The sequence below is a fragment of the Schistocerca americana genome, chromosome 3 (assembly GCF_021461395.2).
Source record: "Schistocerca americana isolate TAMUIC-IGC-003095 chromosome 3, iqSchAmer2.1, whole genome shotgun sequence".
In the NCBI taxonomy this organism is placed as follows: Eukaryota; Metazoa; Arthropoda; class Insecta; order Orthoptera; family Acrididae; genus Schistocerca; species Schistocerca americana.
Window position 1 is genome coordinate 59,417,033 of NC_060121.1, and position 17,754 is coordinate 59,434,786.

The following is a 17,754-nucleotide window of genomic DNA, read 5'->3' on the forward strand; positions in this document are numbered from 1 at the left end:
TGGTGTACGGCCAGTGTAGGAGATCGCTCCCCACACCATGATGCTGGGTGTTGGCCCTGTGTGCCTCGGTCGTATGCAGTCCTGATTGTGGCGCACACCTGCACGGCGCCAAACACGCATACGACCATCATTGGCACCAAGGCAGAAGCGACTCTCATCGCTGAAGACGACACGTCTCCATTCGTCCCTCCATTCACGCCTGTCGCGACACCACTGGAGGCGGGCTGCACGATGTTGGGGCGTGAGCGGAAGATGGCCTAACGGTGTGCGGGACCGTAGCCCAGCTTCATGGAGACGGTTGCGAATGGTCCTCGCCGATACCCCAGGAGCAACAGTGCCCCTAATTTGCTGGGAAGTGGCGGTGCGGTCCCCTACGGCACTGCGTAGGATCCTACGGTCTTGGTGTGCATCCGTGCGTCGCTGCGGTCCGGTCCCAGGTCGACGGGCACGTGCACCTTCCGCCGACCACTGGCGACAACATCCATGTACTGTGGAGACCTCACGCCCCACGTGTTGAGCAATTCGGCGGTACGTCCACCCGGCCTCCCGCATGCCCACTATACGCCCTCGCTCAAAGTCCGTCAACTGCACATACGGTTCACGTCCACGCTGTCGCGGCATGCTACCAGTGTTAAAGACTGCGATGGAGCTCCGTATGCCACGGCAAACTGGCTGACACTGACGGCGGCGGTGCACAAATGCTGCGCAGCTAGCGCCATTCGACGGCCAACACCGCGGTTCCTGGTGTGTCCGCTGTGCCGTGCGTGTGATCATTGCTTGTACAGCCCTCTCGCAGTGTCCGGAGCAAGTATGGTGGGTCTGACACACCGGTGTCAATGTGTTCTTTTTTCCATTTCCAGGAGTGTATGTTAGTATTCAAGGAAAAAAAAAAAACGTGTTTTCAAGGTTTACTCCTTGATTGGACAACATTCAGAAAACCACTGTAGGTATGAAGTCGCTTCTCCTCACGCAACTTTGGTTTGCTACCTCCCTATACAGTAATAATTCAGTTTCATCAAGGCCCATGGCAAGTTCTATAGCTCGTTCAACCTGTTCCTCCTCTAGTACGTTAACGGCTAACTCGTGTTTAACATTTACTGTAAATAATCCTTTGTTTCTTGAAACAAAACCTTCTGTGTTGACCCTGAATGCTTCTACTGCATGTTCAAGATTTTCCAAACTGCTGCATGAATAGCTACTTGCTCGTTAACCTGACTTAACAGGCTGAATTGGAGCAGCTTTTAGCGTATCATGTAACCCAGATTGTTAACTTCAACAAAAACTATCCTCTTGGACTTCACTTATTTTCAACTAGTTTTGACAGTTACAATTTTCTAAGGTTTTCCTCTTCAACTGCTATTAATCTGTTAAGTTCTACCATTCCTTTGTCGTCCTATGCGTTATGTTGTAACATTAGAATATCATCCCCTGCCTAATCGGAATTCTCTCAAAGAAACTTCCGCAGAGGGATAACTTACAGACTGAAGTAACATATACCACACTGAGCTGAATCCAACCCACCTTCCCACAGCAAAAATATCAATTTCACTACGGGTGCAGAGCAAAGGGTAAACTAATAAATCAGCTTGGCATTGATACGGAATTCAAGCAGCAGACAATCAAAACTTGTAGTCTGAGACGTTTCAAATTTAAGGCATTAACTTGGTCATGCGAGAACATTTACTAAGTCGAATATACACTTCCCTGTTCGAATAAATCCTCTAGAGTCATCAGACTCATGTATGTTAATGCATTTCGTTCTCTTAAGGAATGAAAAATGATTGTAAATTCCGCTCTGGTCAAATCACAGTCAACGTCAGCGTGAAGGCGGTGGGGGAGGGTTGAAGAAGCTGCAACTTTTCAACACTGCGAAGTTCAACGATGAAATTGACAATCAAAGTTACTCTGACTACTCCATTCTAATTAAAATGCCTATTGCAACAGCCCACAGAAACCCAGTAATAAGTTTCGTTATAGATATTAAAATCACCAACTGGCAACAGGTAAACTGCAGATCAGTATGAATGCTCAGTGGCACAGACACAGCTCCACTCAACAAGTTTCGAAACTTTTAGGTTACGATTCCATACAATTACGTACATTTAATCTACATCAATACTTGATACAATTAGCAGAAAGAAGTTTTTCACTTAGAATTTCAATATAGATCTCACATCAAGTGGGCAGTTACAAAAATATGTATCATAAATGTTTTCTTTATGTAAAACTAATTTAGTATTGATTCCACAAGAACAGAAAATATGATCCTATGTCAGTAATATCACTTAGGAAGTTCTACCTAACGGAACATCACTAACAGGAACTTCACCTACCGGTATTACTAACTTTGCTGACCCTGACATATCCCTTGAGCCATTCACTATTCCAAAATATCACTCTCCTACTAAACAATCAAAAGCGTCTTAAATGCACCGACCTGACGAAGAATCTCTACATAAATTAATGGACTAGCAACTGACATGTGACCACCAATAGAACTACAAGTTGCTTTTGTTGGGAAGCACCAAACATTTGCCCCTCCACATTAAACACAAGAAGAAAACATAAAAATATCCAAGTACACACTAATAACTTCAGTATTATCCACAAACCTGTTTTCATGAAATCAACCCAACATATTAATATGTCAGGCCTGATAGGTGCCAAATTATCTACTCATAACACGTACGGTACCCCAAAAGAAAAGAAAGATCGTAGCTTAGCACCAAGCAACATATATGCACTTCGTGAAATGTGAACGTAACATTCCACTCAGTGTTTACTCAGCAGCCTCCACTAACAGTCCATACACATGTGTATCAATTACTGTGCCAGCATTTAATGAACAGAGTAGAAAAAAATCATTAAGATTATGGGTTGAGCATGAATAAAATTAAGATGCATGAATGTAACAGTTTTCACTACAGTATATTTTAGTACGCATAAATTACGTTTCATTAACGAAAACTGAGTAAAATGAAGTTCAGACATCAAGCGAAAAAAGAATGCATTGTCAGGACAACGTCATATTGTAAAGTACGTGTTGCATCGAATGAACGGAACAAGCGCTGTGAGATTTTTTTCACACAGATTATTGTTCTTGTAGACACAGAATCAATGTATTTCAAAATATTATTACCCAACTGCGACACAATTGTTTCGCGAGTAGATGGAAATCTACGCTAGAGGCTGCAAGCTTCCGAATATTATTTCGAATTCAACTTGCGAGAAAAAAATACATGAATACAAATAGTGCACTAGTAAAGTAGTAATGGTTCACAAATAATAAATGAAACGACGCTCATAACAGCCAGCAATGCCCCACAACTGTTGAATGAAACGACTGTCGTAGCGGCAGACTAGAACACAAGGCTGTGAAGTGGGAGGGCTAGCTCAGCAACAGCAACGTCGCTAACAGTTTGCATGATGACAATTTATCTGAACAAACTTAACCAGTGAGTGCATACACACAATTAAGAAAAGTTTTTCCTGCATAAAATACACAAATGAATTAAGAAAAGTACTTCACAACACACAGTAACGCATGTATTAGCCGGAATTTCAATAAATTTGACATTTAAGAAAATACGCGCCTAGCGCTGACTGAACTATGTGTCAACAACAATTTAACTTCTCAAAACAGTTTCGTTAATTTATCAGTAAACTCTTCCGGGCTAAGTTGCCGTGGTCGATCTGTAGAACTTCTTCTCCCTGACGTTTCGTTCTCAACTACGGAGAACATCTTCCGAGGTGAGTCGACGAAGAGTTTACTGATAAAGACGCCGGCCGTGAAAGCCTACATGGAATGAGTTTCGTTAATGTTTGCAATTTTAGAAAAATGTGCGACTGGCACTTATCAAACTGTGTTAATAGCCTTCCAGCTGACAAATGTGATTAAGAAACACGCGCCACTGCGCCTACTACGCCTTTGACCTTTCCGTGGCTACAGGCCGGCTGGCGGCAGGGAGCGCAGTGCAGAGCGGCGGCCGACCCAGCCAGGCCTGCCTGTGGCCGCTGCTGGCTTCCCGCACTTCCCGGCGCGCTCAGTGCCACTGTTCAGCGGTGTTCTTCCTGAAAACAGTGTACCCTCTATGGTCACAGTGGGTGTAGTTTCTGATAACCGCGAAAGAGACCTTCAAAACTAACAAACGCTTCCAGTTATATGTTTGCTACGGACTAAAAAACAGTTGGTTAACAAATGAAGGGCACTCTTTGAATATTAATTCCTGTAACTTGTGACTTAGACCGTCGATGTATGCGTCTAAAACATATCAAAATTTCATTAACACCGAACGTATATGTTTCAAGTGAGTAGTGCGTAGCAGAAACGCCCAAATCTCGGACACTTCATGCTACTATCTTAAATAAAAAATAATAACCGAAATTTAAAACCAAATTGTGTCATCTATCCGGACTCAGAGTTAAGCAAAGAATATATCCGGACAACTTATTTTGCGATAGGCCCGTGGCTTCGTTTGTAATTAAAACCTAAAGTCGATTCTCCACAGTATGAAATCGGATAGTAAACGTCTACCTTCTTCTTGCTCGCTGTTTTCTTTTCCAGCTCGTCACGCTCAGTTCGCTTTACTTTAGTGGTTTCCCACCCTCTGTTTTGACGCAGGCTTTGGACTACCACTGGCTGGGTTAAAAACCATTTTTTTACTTTTATTTGCTTTTCATTTTTAGTTTTTACTTTCCTTTACTTGAACGTACACAGTTACCAAAACATCCTAGTACTTCTTTAGTGACTGATATTTTTCGAAACACAGCGCCATGCAGGGTGCCACATCAAACTTTCTGCAACTTATGCATGTCACTTTTCGTTGTGAATAAGCAGTACACACTACCCAGCGTCTCTGAGGAATCTCCTTTTTCTCCGTTGCTACGAAGAACCCTGGATAATGTCCGCCTTTATTCTGCAGTCGGAAAGGGATTTCTTCTTTGGCTGTCCGTGGGATCGCACTTTTATACGGTTGACTACGAAATTTTTCAAGCAACTGACGGATTATTTCCAAGTGGCATTTCGCTAGTGGTATCTTCTGTTGCTTCCATATTTCCAAAATAGTTTTTGCATTAAGCACACACAAGTCATTCAAGTGAAAGAATACTTTCTTGTACCACTTCATTGTCTTTCAGATGTACTATACAGATGATAACAGCATATCTGTCTTATCAACTGCAGTCATTGACTTATTACAGGTGACAACACAGGTAGGTTTCAGTTTGTTTTTGCGTGTCGTATGTTCTTTTTTGTCTGTCTCCCCAAACTCTGATCCATTTACGGTGGAAAGCATCCAGGCTTCTTTCTTATCCATCCATTTTAGTGCCATTAATGTTCCACAGGACTTGAACTGTACTTCCCCACTTTTCAGCCTATGTGGCAACGGTGATAGATGTTTCCTGTTTTTCCGTACTGTTCCGACTGCGTTTGCACATTTATTATGGAGCCACAGACATAATTCGCGGCTCGAATATCAATTGTCTAAATAAATCGTATTACCTTTGTTAAGGTATGGCAATAAGAAACTCACAAAAAGATCGCCTGATTTTCCCCAATGGGCATTTCCAGATTCTATTTCCGTGGTGACACCAGTGTAGACAATATAATCCAAAATATAATTAGTTTGTACGTCACGGAGGACGAAAATTTTAATGCGAAAACGGCTACGTTTATTTGGTATGTTCTGCTTAAATCGGAGCCTTCCTTTGAAAAGTAGCAGACTTTCGTCGATCACTAGATTTTCAAAGGGTACTACTGCCTCGCGGAATTTATTTTTTATGTTATCTACGACTACACGTATTTTTACAAGAATATCTTGAGATGCGGTGGAATTGTCATTGAATTGCAATAACGCAGGATCAACTTGTACCGGTCCCTGGCCATTATGTTAGAAAATATCGATCTTTGAAGCAAAGAATCTGTCGATCAACATTCATTCACTTCTCACTTTTTACTTCAAGGCATAAGCAGAGAACATGCTAAGTAGCAATATAATATTGCTAGGTCCTTATGCTTCCAGCGCGCTAATCTCCTGGGTACTGTCGTCATTTTTTTCAGTAATAAATTTACAATAATTATTCATCAATGTATAGATGACATGAAGTAAAAAAAAAAAACCCAAGTGACTTGCTCACTCTTGCTTTTAACCTGCTAAATGTGTTCACAAAACGGTGTCGTTTCGTCACTGGATGAATCTGCGTCCAGTCGTATTTTCACTCACGCCATCATCTTTTCCGTCTTTAGAGGAAGAACCTCTTACTCGCGATGTCGAGAATTTAGCAATACCCCAAGACGCACCCAACTCTTTGTCGGAAGGAAGCTCCGAAGCATCTCTACAGTCTTCGTTGTAGCTATTCATAAGAATATCCTTGATTTCCTTGTCCGATAAATTGTGTCCCGACATGGCAAAGGCTACACATGCGAACGCTGTCGTCCCACCAGAAGCGAAAAGAGGACTGGCCGAATGCTAGACTTGTAAGCAGAAAGGGCCCAGGGGAGGTGAAAACTAAAGCGCTTTTCTAGATAACAGAGAAGACCAGATAATGATACTGTTGTCAGGAATGCGGACAACAGCGAGTAGCCGCTCTATTGTGTACGTTTACCTACTCCCGAGCTCGGGCGCATATGAATGCCACTAGCCATCCGGAACTTCCGCCAGCAGGGTATACACGAATACCAGTAGCCATCTGGACTTCCCACCCACTGGACGTGCATCCACGCCTGTAGACGTCCGGTCTTTCCACATGGCGGCCATACATATATGCCCGCAGCAGCGGAAGGGTTACCTTGTAGAAATTTCGCTTACAAAGTGTTTAAGATCATAATGCGCCACGGCGTTCATAAGATGATTAATTAAATACCAACAGGTCAGTGCGAAATAAGCTCCCAACTTAATCGTTAATAGCCATTACAATAAAGCCAGAGGTGTTTAAGAAAGTAAGATACACACAATAAAGTTATTACTGTTTTACAGCTCCGACCTCGAATTGTCAGCAGACTGACTCATCGATCGGTCGGTCGCTAAGAGAGCAGCGCCAGACCCGTGTTCGACCAGGGCAGCGGGAACCCGCCCTAAGGTCTCGCCTGTTAACCAGGGAGATGACACTGGCCCTCTGATGGACCAATCTGCAACAGATTAAAATTCTAAATGCACAAGTTGTTACAGACACAGGGATGAACAATTACAAATGGACAACGAACCCATTCCAAGAAAGGGGAGTGAGAGTGACGTTCTTACGTAGCTCCGCAGAAACACTGTCTGTAATCGTTAGCAATGGCTCAAATGGCTCTGAGCAGTATGGGACTCACGTACTGTGGTCATCAGTCCCCTAGAACTTAGAACTTCTTAAGCCTAACTAACCGAAGGACATCACGCACATCCATGCCCGAGGCAGGATTCGAACCTGCGACCGTAGCAGTCGCACGGTTCCGGACTGCGCGCCTAGAACCGCGAGACCACCGCGGCCGGCCGTTAGCAATGCATTAGGAACGGCTTTGAATTCAAATTACAAGAAACTGGGAACATCAAGAACCTCGGAACATCTATAATGGGCACCAGACCCAAGGCAGAATATTACGCTTACAAGAGCACTGCGATCTGTCTCGTGGACACAACTATGTAACGTTGTGACTATCACATATTATACTACTTCGTTGTATTGGGTGGTTGTAGAATTCTTATCCGTAAGCTATATCCATGGGATGTAAACATGGACTTATCAGACGAAACGACTCACCAGATTCAGAAAGTGTCACTGGACACATGAGTTGCCGAGAAGTCCTGGATGGGAATTAGTACCTGAAGGCTGTCGCTCCTCCCAGCAGTGACATCTGCGTTCAGACATCGCACACACGAACACGACGGTAGTAACCCGACTGACCACGGCATCGGACCCCTCCTCAGCTCCACACATGCCACTCGCCGCATCCAAGTTCCTGACTGCCTCTGCTCTTGGCACAGTGTGGCGCCCCCTCTATATCCCATGGCCTCACTCGCTGCCAACGTACACTTGCACCATCTCTCTGACTTTCCTCATATCACCAACCAGCCAATTATGAATGTAAGGATCGCGACCCAGCCCGCTAGCGATATATCGAATAGAGCGCTACAACTCATCCTTCCCCACCAAAAACCTATCACAGCACGTCAGTGAATTTACGTCAAAAAGAACTGAAAATTTAGCTCCCTCCCTTTACCTTTTTGACATGTGCCCTAGCAAACTTCCCAGTACCAAAGTTAAATACCAATAGCGTGTCTGGGTAAAGAAACTTGGTTTACCTCAAAAGGTTTTACAAAGCGAGGTGCCACTTTATCAGACATTGGGGTCTTACTTTTATTCCAGGGAGCAAGATTTTAGACGAAACCTCCATCACCGTTACGCATCTTAAACTAGTTTAGCGAGGATTGTAACAGCATGTCTGCCACTGGGGTGTAATACAAACATTTTACCACTCTTGTCACCAGTTCTCCTAAATCATACCAGATGGCACTTTGTCAAGGTGCAGGTTCCACTTGTGGCTTGAATGAGAATAGGAAATAATTAAGGCTGCCTTTAGATTGTAGTTCACTCTCTCTGCAAATGAAGGCCGCAGACAGTATGGTATAGTCGGGGAGTGAGGTATCACACTGTCGAAGCAGAATCTTTTAAACTATTGTGAAAGGCTAGCAGGAGCGTTGTAACTGACAAGTAGGGGGTAGGTTGTGGTGATATGTTGGTTAATGCTTTTAAATATGGAAACGGATGTACAATTTGTGCTATTAGTTGATGTACATATAGCTGTTAGTATGATGGTATACTTGTAAATGAGGTCAAACCCCTTGTACATCTGGGTGATGACACGGTAACATTACTAAACAATTATCGTAAATATTAAGGTGTGATTGTGTGTGTGTGCTCACTGCAAATTTCTTAACGTAGGCAGTTGCTGAGAACAGAGATGATACTGTTGTAAATATTGACGTTTTTTCATTTTAGATGGATTCAGGTCGTTTTGTTTGGTGCTTGTATATTTGAAACCTTTCAAGGATGTCTAGTTTTTTGCCTTTAGGTTGGGTGTGTAGGATGCTGATGCTTGCGTTGTCAGCATAGTGCTTTGTTTCATACAAATTACTGGCTATTGCTCATGTGAGTTATTTCTTGTCCTTTAGTATATGCTCTTTGAATCTAATCTCAAATGATCTATCTGTCTGGCCTATGAAGAAGTAGCCACAGTCCAACATTTAATTTTGTACACACTTGTGTGATGAAGTGGGTTTTGTTCGTTGCTGTTGTGAGTTAACTTCCGTCCAATCTTGTTGTCTGTGGTCAAGTATATGTTTGTGTCTTTTAGTTTTAATACATTGGCAATCTGATATGAAATATTACCTAGAAATGTAAACAAGAAACTGAAATAATAAAACAAATAGATATTGAAAATGGTTATAAGAGCTCTAAAACACTCAGTGGTGGAAAGCAATCGCGTCACAAAGAATAAAAAGATAACACCTGCCACATAGTCCCATTCCTAGCTAATAATTAAGACAGGACAACCTTCAGGAACAATCAAAATGTTCAAGTGTTTGTGAATTCCTAAGTGACCAAACTGCATAGGTCATCGGTCCCTATACTTACACACTACTGAAACTAACTTACGCTAAGAACAACACACACACGCATGCCCGAGAGAGGACTCGAACTTATGGCGGGAGGGGCCGCGCAGCCCCTGACAAGATGCCTCAAACCGCGCGTCCAGGGATAATCTCTAATATTCTCCCTCGGCCTAACTACACATAGTAATACCCCACAGCAAATGCCCACTGGTTGTCTGACAACCCATTAAGCGACACATATATCCCAGTGGTAGTGAACGGGCTAATAAATGAACCACTTCCCCTTGGTGATTTCATACACTTTAGCTCGCCGGTAGATATAACTTTCATCGCAAACTGTTCCAAATAAAGAGCCAATAAGCTACGTGGATGTCCATTCGTCCTGTGGGAACATGGCAGAGAGGCCTTGGCTGAGTTACTGGATCGCCTGAACAGCGTCCACGGAAACATAGAGTTGACAATGGAGGTAGAACATAAGAGATGTCTTCCTGTTTTGGATATGCTGATAAGAGGAAATACAGCTGGTCTCCTAGAACATGCAGCTTACGGAAAAAAGACCCACTCAGATCTGTACCTTTATGCAACGAGCCGACATCACTGGCGCAGAGATGCTCTGCAAAAGCTTAGACCGTATGCTGCCAAGAAAATAGTACAGCGAAGGGCAGACTGACGTGCATTGAGTGATACAGCAATCCAAAAATAAGAGGAAGGGAAAGAGGAACAGAAACGTGCCTTTATACCCTGTGTTGGGACTCTATAATCGAAAACTGGGAGAAACTCTGGGGGAAGAAATGGCCGTTTTTCGATCAATATGAAAATCTAAAAGTACGTTTAGGTCGGTAGAGGACATAATTCACTTGCGAATGCCGGATTTATATGACATTCCTCAAAAATGTCGCTGCTAACAGATCGGGGAAACGCAGCACAGCACACAGCATCTCGTAACGGTGGGTGGAACACATTAGATGCGTACGTCTGGGGTATAGAGACAAATAAGCACTTGCTAAACTCAGCCTCAACGAGAGCTTACGTTACAATTTGAGAAAGCAAACATGTTGTCCGAGCTAGTGAATTTCGGGAGAGCATTATTAACGAATTTAGCGAGATTAAGCTCCATGACGGTCTCGTCGATAGGCAAGGACCATCAGCTAAGTTCGGCAAGGGACCCTGTATTGGCAGCCTTACGCCGAGTCCACAACCAGCAGTTGACGCTTCGCGAGTCTGGGAAAGACTGAAAGCACCGAAGGTCCAGTGGTGGTCCGCGCTCGCCACCACACGCCACACCTGGGGAGAGTCGGCCACCACTCGGGTGTATACAGGATGCAACGGCTATAAGTGCTGGTAATCCTGTTGTTGGTTGAGGGCGGTGGTATGAACGACATTACGTCAGTATTCACGTCATCAGCAGACTCATAATTATAGCATTTTACGCTTTTAGTTTGGTTAGCCTCTCCAAGTATGTGTGGCAAGAGGAAGCCATTAATGCTTATTTCCCCTGGGCAGCAGGTCAGGTTTTGAAGTGTGGACACGTGGACGTAAAACGGTTAGTCTACACTGAAGCGTGTAGTCAACTTAGTGGTGGTGTTAAGACAGTGAAGGAAACATCAGTTCTTAAAGTTTGAGACGTCTTTTTGAGAATACTGTACGATGGAGAAAAACAACCAGTACATTCACGGCCGTACTTATCAAGGTACCACAGTATTTATATCCGTTACATCATATATATTGGACACCCACGCAATCTCGACATTTCGCGACAAGGTGATGGGAGTGACATTCATCAAAATGTCGCGGAATTTCGACGAAGTTTCACGGATGGAACCCCAAGAAGATATCGAAATTGCCAGTAACGTTTACGCACGAGCACGGCAGGTTTCGAAGGTCAAGAGAGAAAAATTATAAGTAAGTATTATTATTCTCAGACAGATCTTTGAAATCGGTAATGTCATTCTGTAAGGCAAAGAGCTTTGGTAAATAGAGAAAAAAGTAGTAATTGTTATGAACCTGCACAGAAACAATAGAAAATCTGTTGTGTAGCAATAGGGAAGAGTACTTTAGTATACTAACACGTTGTCTGCTATCTGGGTCCTACATCTGAATGATTGATTGTCACATGATCAATCCATAGTTAGTATGCTAATTTATTTCCATAACAAGTAATTTATCTTAACCCCCTCGTTTCTCTCAGATTCTAAGTACTTTCTTTCTACAGAAGTAACTTCCCTCTGTCCTAAATTATGAACGAGTTAATATTTGACATATTATGCCAAACATTTAACGTAAGAACAGTCGTATACTTCTTAATGACTATAATATGGCAGAATTTTAAACTCCTTAAATATGTCAATAATTACACTATATATACGTAGCCAATTTCTTGTTGCGCCTGGAGGCCGTTGGCTAGACAGACTGCAGCTGTGGACAGGTGACGTGTTGCTGTTTTGTGATAAAGAGTGGTATCTTGTTATATTATGTATCTTAATATATTATTGGTTGTATGAAAATTTTCACATGCTATGTATGTGGTATCCTAGAGCTAAAATCACTGTCTAAAATAGTCAACAAATAAATAATAAAAAAAAACAGTCGCAACATTCGTCGCTACTGCTGTGTGACCCAGAAACAGGTTCTCACTGTTTGCATTCAGAGTGCTAACTCCCCACCTGTTACTTTCCTGCCCGAGTGTGTTTCTGTCGTAAGATGAAATGTGCTACATAATCGTCGGATAATCAGTTCCGATAGTATAAAGCACGATAAAATATAATATTGACAGCAAAGAGTTTGAGAAAATACGAAATGTTGTAATGGGCAAACAAAAATTTATGGAGCAGAAAAAAAATACGTGTGGCTTTTATTTTTCTGTATTGAGTTGACGGTTCCTGCGGTGGCTATTAAAATGACAGCCACCTGAAGAAATATTACTTCTTTAAAATATTACTTCCTTCCTACACTATGTCAGTTTCAGACGACTTCATTTTTCATGTTTTAATCAATATGTTTCTCTTGCATTATGAACGTACTATTGAGAGACAACTCAAACCTTCTGAGTCGTTCCTCTCAGTCGCAACGCTCTTATCAGTCACCTCCCAGATGTTACTCCAGCGACCACAAATGCCGAGGAAGGCTCAGTAAAAACTCTTAGCCGTAACTACTGAGGCAAATGGGCTACGTGCTCTTCGGAAGCAGGTTAGTGCTTTCATAGATAACAATACCGAATGACGAGTAATGTAGGTCCTCCTCAGTTTCGTATTTTTGCGTGAATGCTAAATTTTAGAGTATTAATATGTCGGGTGACGATGCCGTTGATATACAGGGCCTGTTCAGTTTATCTTTATTTAAAGCTGGCAGGACGAGTCACAAACTTCATTAAAATCTCTTGAAACAGTAACAGTAGATGTAACGTAGCTTGATATCGTCGTAAACGGTTTATTCAGAACACGTTATTAAGCAAGCTCTGTCTAATTCGGTGAACAAGTACTATTTGTTTTTAATTATAATTAATTTCAAGCACTCAGAATTGAAAACAAATGTCTTGACAAATTTATATTCGTCGTAATCAAGTTTTCACGTCAGATTACAAGCAGAAAGTCACAGAGGTTGTTACAATGTAGTCGGTCAAATTCCTCAAATAAACGACCGATCGGAAGTTAACTTTCTCATGAAAATTATTTAACTGCTCTTGAATTGAGCTACAGTTCAAAATTATAGTAAGTGCAGTCTAGTATTTTTAAACCAATGAGCTTCAAATGTAAGATCGTAACACTTCAATACTTGCACATACTAAAATCCTTAAATAACGAAGCTGAATCAGAGGTTACTTTTGATTCTGTTTTATTCGTAACTTCTACGAAACGAAACTTTCACAAATGACACTTTTCAACACCAAACATAGATGTAACCGAGATTCTGACTGAGGGAGAGCTAACAGAACAGAAGATACCGCTATAGTCTGAAACAGATACTTCTACCGTTTAAAACAAAACACTAAAAGACCTACTTGTTATTCTGAAGACTTTACCTTCCTAGAAAAAATGTGCGTTATTTTATTATGTTAATAAACATGTAAATTTCAAAAAACTGACTTAATAACTCAACTAAATAATTCACATTACATTAAAATAATTGGTACATTTACTATACTACGAAACAGTGGCTTCAGTAATCCCCACCCATGTAGTTTGTAATTTAGTACGGAAGAAACAAATCTACACCAATGATCATTAAAGCTACAGGACTTTAACCTTGAAGGCATCGTGCATATCAGCGCAAACGCACAACGTGGATAGGAATAATGCCATCTACATATTGAATGTAACTGAAGAACAAGCATGGTGTCTCTTGTTCACAAACCGTATTTCCACGTTATTTGATTCTGAGATGGCTGAGATATGCCTCGTGTAAGATATAACATTACCTGCCGGATGTCGACAACATCAGAATCTTGGTTTATCAAGACTGCATCTTATTGTTCCACAACACTGCTGTTTGCGTTAATCGGAGTCCCTCGACAGTCATGAGACCATGGAACTGATAGGATCAACAGGTTCATATCCAATGTCATGCGAGGTATCCTCGACAGTGGGAGGACCTTGTTGTTTCAGGGAGCAAGTAAAGTGGAAGACTGGCAAAACCCAGGTGCACTTGGTCACTGTAGAGGAACGTGACATTAGCCACCGCGATGGATACGAGAGACTATTACACTTACCATATAGACCAATATCACGTAAAACACAATTCAAGAAAGCAGTAACATAACTAAACACTTATACAGAAGGGGAAAGACCGATGTCTGCTTGTAAACATGCCTTCAAACAGGCAAGTAGTTTCTGATTTATGAATTATCTATGTTTTGCAAATAATATGAAATTTGAAAATTATTGGTCATATCATATCAATGCCTAAGGCGAGATGAATGAACTATGCCCCAATGGATAGAGCCTGGAGAGCTCAAACAGAAAGTATAAAAGGAATTCTTGCACATACAAGATAATTTAAACTATATGACAGAGTATGCAACAGTCAGTTCTACACAAAACAAGTAATAAAGTGAGGAAAGTAGTCGGATCGTAACAAATTAGGCTACAGTATTTATGCGCAAATATATTAAATCCTAAATATTTATAATTTTCACACAGCAAAACATCGTAAACTAACGATTACATTGACAATACTGTAGCTTATGAGAAATCTAGAAGATTCAACAAAAAACTTAGTACATTATCTTAAAGGTGACAAAAGTTAAGCCTTGTCTGGTACGTCATATATATATGTTTGGTAAACTGTAAGGAAAACTTTGTATCAGATCTTTCGGAACGACGGTCGAAGGGCTTAAATAGTCTTTGGCCATCTTGGTTCTGCAACACTCGTTCAGGAGATCTGGGGCAGTACAGACATGTATATGTGAGCGGTGAGTAAGTGTGATCTGAAGTATTTTTAATCTTCCAAGTAAAAGTTTGTGGACTTGTAAAATTACCAGCGCATTGATGGCAGAAAACGTAACTAATTTTTGAGGAACAAATCATGTGCGTTTGGAACTTGCAATAATTCTCGTAAGTTTGATATTCTCACTCAAGATCCTTTGATTTTTTATACTACTTAAACGTGTTTGGGGTATGTGTATTTCTCTGAAGCGAGAATAGTTTTGTATTGCATTCAAAATTTGTGCACCTGCAGTTTTCCATCTAATTATTCCAGTCATTTATGTTATGAATCAAGCTGGTGATAGTGGGGACTGCTCGTAGCTATAAGTAAGGAATCATGATCAGGACGGCAATGGCAATAAAGTTAGAAGAAAAATGTTTTTCCGTGCTGATGAGGGAAGGAACTAATTTTTAGTATCTAAGAACAAGGACGTATGTAATATTTAAGTTCTGCAGGAAGAGAATAATTTTGAGTTTTCACCTGTGATGTGACGAGTGTGTTGCATTAGAGTTTAAAGTATACGTAGGTCTCTGAGACTACACTGGGAGATGGTGATTATTAAAACTGAACCGGGAAAACGAGGTTTTGTGCTGCATTACGAAAGGTACGTGGCATCAGGCTGTTGGCATTGGGGTTATAAACTGAACAATCAAGAATTTCTTTATTTACACATTGCTGCGAAAAGAACAAGTACAAATGTCCATCATTAGCGTTACTGGCATTAGAGAAGACAAAATATCTTTCCAGACAGTTTTACGTCGAGTGGTAGTGTTTCTTATTACTTAAAGATGTGTGAAAACTGTATTTTCACACATCTTATATATACTGACTTCTTAGCACATCTCAGAGAATTAGCCAGTAACGTATATAATCTGAACTGGTTATGTGCCAGTGTTAATCAGCACATAGAGTTGGTTATTGTGTAGTTTTCAATGACAGTGTGCTTTACATAAAAAGACAGTGATTAACTTTGCTATATCACAGACTACGTAATTTCACTCCTAAATAAGGTTGTTTTAGTTAATAATTGATCCAAAGAAGGGAATGTGTTTCAACATGAAACGTTTAGAATAACACCGCTGAAATTTACAACGAATTTTTTTTGGTTCCACCTGTTGGTTGAAAATACTGTCTGGATGTTTCGTCATATATATGAAACTTTCTATTTCTTGAAAAACATTTAACACAAATCCTTTTTCATTGGTAGGTGTAACTGACAAGTACTGTATACTGTTACTAAACTTGTTTTAATTTTGAGCCAATGAAGATAATTTCATGCCAGTGAGATTCAGATGTTTGCAGAATGAGATTTTCACTCTGCAGCGGAGTGTGCGCTGATATGAAACTTCCTGGCAGATTAAAACTGTGTGCCGGACTGACAATCGAACTCGGGAGCTTTGCCTTTCGCGGGCAAGTGCTCCACCATCTGAGCTACCCACGCGCGACTCACGACCAGCCCTCACAGCTTCAATTCCACCAGTACCTCACCTCCTACCTTCACAGAAGGTCTTCTACGAACCTTGTAGAACTAGCTCAGATGGTAGAACATTTGCCCGCGAAAGGCAAAGGTACCAAGTTCGAGTCCCAGTCCAGCACACAGTTTTAAACTGCCAAGACGTTTTAGATTCAGATATGATAAAATATCGTTTTGAAAATTCCTTGTGTATATTCTAATGTATATTTGCTTCTAACTGCCATACGTCAACTTACAAAGACATGGTCGAGTAAATTTACTGAACTGACCTAGGTAATTACAAATTTGTGATCACATTATTTTTTTTTATGACGCTTTTTCTCAGACTGGATTATTTGAGCTGTAAGTTTAAATTTATCAGCTATTTTTCGTCAACGTGGAAATATTTTTACAATTTGACAAAAAATAGGAAGCATAAAGGCGAAATTAGTATAGCTAACAATTGGTATATGGCAGAAACGTGTTCAAAACAGTGTATCAGAAGAAAGCTAAGGTTATTCAGCAAAAAACGTCATTCACAAAAAAAGACACCGAAAATATCAATTCAATGTCCTATTCCTAGGTAAAACGGAACTTCTATTTAACAAAAAAAAATTAATGGAACATGATGAACCCATCTTCTCCTAAACTCTGGACCCAACCAAAAATTAATAATGAAAGCAGACCTGTCACACCAAAAGTAAAGAACTGATTAAACTTGCATTCCTACCAAGTTATATTTATGTTATTTTTGATGTTTGCTTTTGGTGTCAGAGGTTATTGCGTGAGCTCGGCCACGCCATATTTGGGGCTCCTTTAGTGAAACCACAGAACCATGTTTACTTATCTTTGCTAATGGATAGTGATGGGCATGATAATTTAGTGCCATTGAGGCGTCAATTTTGTAATTTGTCGGGGCACGAACTGCCATATACCACGGCTGTAGCATCTAATTGTTCTAAGTGTAGGCGAATTTGTCATCTGGATAGTAACTGTGTTGAGTGAAAATGGTCGATGATTCACTGGAAGGATTAATTTGTGGTTAGATTCTTGTGTTTGCGATGGTTAAAAGTGAATGTGTGTGTTTTTTAAACACTTGAATTAGGGTAGAACTACAGTACAGAAAATCGTGGAAACACGTGTTGTCACTAACACGAAAGCAGCGTTAAGAGAGGCAGCGTTAATAGAGGAACTGGAGCATGAGAGGCAGAGAAATTTCGAAATATATCGTGAGTTGGAAGCTGGGAAAGCGATTCAGATTCAATTGCAACTGAACGGAAAAATTCAACT